Here is a 4249-nt window from a genome sequence, read left to right as displayed (position 1 = left end):
CAGTCGGTGACGGAGATTGATTGGTGTGGGTGTGACTGTGTGTGTGTTTGGTTGTGTTTGTATTATGTGACGGTTGATTGTTGTGTCTTACCTCAGTTACTGACCTTGTGTGGTTGTCTTGTTTGTTTTGTGTGTCTGCCGTGATCCCTTATGGTGAGTAGTCCGTCTTAGCAGGTGTTGTCTTGGATGCTAGCTGGAGTCCGGGTTGGGATGAGTCCTCACGAGTAATGGCAGAAGTAGTATATATTGATGAGTTGTATCTTCCACTTATTAGCTTAGATGTAACACTTGTAACATAACTGTAATTTTTCTTTTATCGACTTTTGATAATTACTTACCTCCGGAAACCGAGATGGTGATGCCCTTATATGCTAAGGAAGGCCTAGCTAAGGCTCCTCGGTATATGAGGGTGTCACAGTTTATGCTTAAAGACTCCATCTTTGTTGTTTCTCTTGCCTTTAGAAACATGATTAGTGAGTAGTCTTCTACTAGGACTCGGTTTGACCCGACATGAGTAATTTCACTAATTGATTCTCATAAAGGCTAATTGTTTGGTGAAATTGGTGAGGGTAGTTTAGAGGAATGACATGGTTTATGGATTAATTTTGGGTAGCGTCGATTTGTAACCCTTGTCCGCCAACGAGAGTTGGTTAGGTTGTAAATTGGGTACCCGGAAATTGGTCTTATCACTAACCTAGGTTGAGACCGAAAGGGAGAACCAAGGGAGGGTACCTCTAGGCTAGCGTTTGAAATCGACCTCCGAGAGGAGGAGTGGGATGACCCGGAATACGATGAGTGCTTAGTGACCTTGACCACTTACTTGACCACCTTGGAAAAATGCATGTTTTTTGGGTAGTTGGGTGTTGAGTTAGGGATTCCGACCTTCGAACCCGAGAGGGGGGTTGGTGGGTAGAGCTAGTGTCCTATTATGAGCCCGAGAGGGAGTTAGTAGGCGAATTAGAGCATCTCCCCCTTACCTTTCTACCCCTTAAGGTTAGCCTAGAGAATTGCTATGTGAAATTACGAATAGTCGTGGGAGAACCGAGTTCTAGCCTTTCCCATCATTTGATTAACTTTTAATCTCTTTTAGCTTGATTTTACTTGTCTTGTTTAATTGCTTCTTAATTTGCTAGTTTAGTGTTAGATTACTACCATTACTCTATTATCGTTTGACTTAGCTAAACTCGGGAATTAGAACGATTAGTAGTCTACCAACTCCTTGTGGGATCGACCCTCAATAGTGTATGACAAATCGTGCACTTGCGAGGTTTAATTTGATAACCATCAATCCCCTCGACAAGGCTACCCATGTCTATATTGATAACATCAGTGCGATTTATCTCGCTGGCAACCCCGTCCAACACCAACGTACTAAACACTTTGAACTCGACATTCATTTTGTACGAGGGAAGGTTGCGTGAGGTGATGTACGAGTTCATCACGTCCCATTTCGTTCTCAAGTGGGTTTTATCTTTTTCATGTTATATGATTTGTCATAAATTATACACAAACCAATGCAATTAATTCATATATTAAGAATTTCTTTTCTTATTTAATTAGTTTCTTAAATACAACCCATTGAGTTGTATATATCAAAACGCAAGAGTGGCAATTGAAACCCTTAAGTTTAACTAAAAGTGAAATTAAGCCTCCTAACTTTCATCACAAAATCTCATTGAAGACGGCGATATCCGTCACAAGCTTGTGACGGATACCGTTTACTCTCACAAAATATCCATGAGAGGTGAGTGGGGAAGCACATGGGAGGTGCCCCACCTTGTCCCCTCTCCCTTTTTGCGAGAGGTCTTCTGTGACGGGATTAGTCCGTCACAAGCAAGATGCTTTGAACTTTCATATGTAGCAATTAACCCCCCTAAAGGTAACTAAGGGTGAAATTCAACCCCTTGCCATCTCCTCAAAATCTCATGAAAAAATTAACTACTACCCTATATACTCTTGAGTTTTATACGTATAATTTAAGTATACAATTAAATCATACACAAAGGAAGGTTTCAATTACCCAATTCAAGATGTCATGGTAAAAGAGAATGTAAAGTGATGATTACAACATTAAGTAATTTTTTTTTTTTTTTTTTTTTTTTTTTGCCAACGCATCATCAAGTAATTGAAAACTAAAGTTATGAGTTTTTTTCATATGATTTTCCCTTCTTTTATGCTACACTTCTATTGATTTAAGATTGTAGTTAAATAATCAAGCTCAAGAAATTATTTGGTGTCTTTAAGAGTGATATGTGGGAGTTAGACTCAAGGATAAAAGAGAAAAGAATTGTCAGTGTATATGCCGTATACTGAAATTATACGTATAAAAATCAAGAGTGTATAAGGTAGTAGTTGATTTTCTCGTGAAATTTTGAGAAGAAATTGGCAAGGGTTGAATTTCACCCTTAGTTAAACTTAAGGGGTTAATTGTTACGTTAAAAGTTAGAGGGCTAAATTTCACCTCTAGTTAAGCTTAAAAGTTTTAATGGCCACTTTCGCGTATATCAAAACCTTTTAAAAAAAGGTATTCCCGTATAAAATAAATTTTGCCTACGCACAAAATGCGGCTCATTTCCTTTTTATTAAAATAGGGTTCAAACTTAAACTATGTTACAAAGTAGGACGAGTTTAAGTTTGAAAGTATTTATCTATACAGATTTACATTTTTTCATCTATAAGTATATTTTTCTCCCAAGTGCATCCACACAACCAAGATTGAGACTTTCTTTCCAAAAAAGAATTAAGTAATTATAAATGATAAAATTATATGTGCATATGGCGGATCATGCAAATTGCTCGGTATGATTTATGTGTATATTGTTCCGTATAACATATATGGTTTAAATGAATGACGATAATAATAGCACTCTCTTGATGAAAACCCAGGTGTACGTGTACATAGGAATTTCACGAAAAATTTACTACCTTATTTGGTTAAACCCAAATTATGCGTTATTAACTCAATTCAAACTTGGCAAATTTCTTGGAAAATCTCTAACATTATCAAGGATGTGAAATTAGACCTTCATTTTTTTAGATGAAGTGATAATTAAACATTGTTTACGTGAAGCCAACAAGATTGCTGACTTTATGGCTTCTATTGGACATTTATGTCCAACTCTTTCGAGGTGGTTTGAAAGTCGGTAACTTCAACTTACCTCACTTATTCGAAAGGATTAGATAGGTTGGTCCTACCCCAGAGGATCAATCTAGTTTTCTTACCTTATAAAAAAAATGTGGGTCGACTCGTTCTTGCTAGTTCTGGCATACCTATCAGTTATCGGGCCTCATTTCCCTCTAACGTTTTTGTCCAAACCAAACTCTAGCCTGTTAAGGTATAAGATTACTGAGACCTCAATCATCAGACATCACCTTAAAATTTTGGTTGAAATAATCTTCTTACCTGGTATCAAAACTAGCGTGCATTATCCACAATTAAAGGATAAGATTATTGGCAATACTCTTCTAAGGGCTTGCTTGAAATAAGAGTAATTATTAAGGAAGTAATGAGAGATAAATTAAGAAGAAATGTGAGGAGATTGATGCTTTGTGTTGGTTGTGGAGGGTGGAAAGAGGAGGTTAGGATAGGTAGGGAACAATTACTCCCATAATGGAGTGATTATTACGCTATATTTCCCTATTTCTATCTCCAACCCACACTCCTTCCCTCCATTTTTTAGTTCATTTTAGCTTTATTAGTCCCTTAATAATTACTCTCATTCCAAGAAAACCCTAAGTGTTAAACCTCTGTTACATCACATTTTCACTAACTTTTATTATTTCTTTATTGTTCAAACTCACCTAGGGCTTAACTTTTCCACTTCACCTTTTTTTTACAAAAATAAAATGACACATGAGATCGGGTCGTGTGGACTTCGTGTTCCTATCACTTGTAAACAGGTCACGAACGCATCAACCCAGACCTAATTAAATCTCGTATCGTGCTCATATTGAACCACTTATATACATGAGTCATCAAGCCTCAACTATAATCTGTTAATTTTGTGTCGGGTTTGTGTCGTATTTCCGTATCATGTCAATATTTGAAAAGTATATGTATATTTATGTGACGGAGGATCAAGAACAGTTAAGATTAATTTAGTAAATATGTCATTCATATTGGGTTCGTGTCTAGAGAGCTCAACCCAAACCCGTCCCAGTTAAATCATGTGTCGTGTTCATTTCGACCCACTTAGACAATAAATAGGTCATAAAACCTCGATCTAAACCCGTAAATTCTGGATCGTGT

The sequence above is a fragment of the Silene latifolia genome, chromosome 2 (genome assembly GCF_048544455.1).
Source record: "Silene latifolia isolate original U9 population chromosome 2, ASM4854445v1, whole genome shotgun sequence".
Lineage (NCBI taxonomy): Eukaryota > Viridiplantae > Streptophyta > Magnoliopsida > Caryophyllales > Caryophyllaceae > Silene > Silene latifolia.
The sequence above is the reverse complement of the archived record's forward strand: the minus strand, read 5'-3'. Positions refer to the sequence as shown.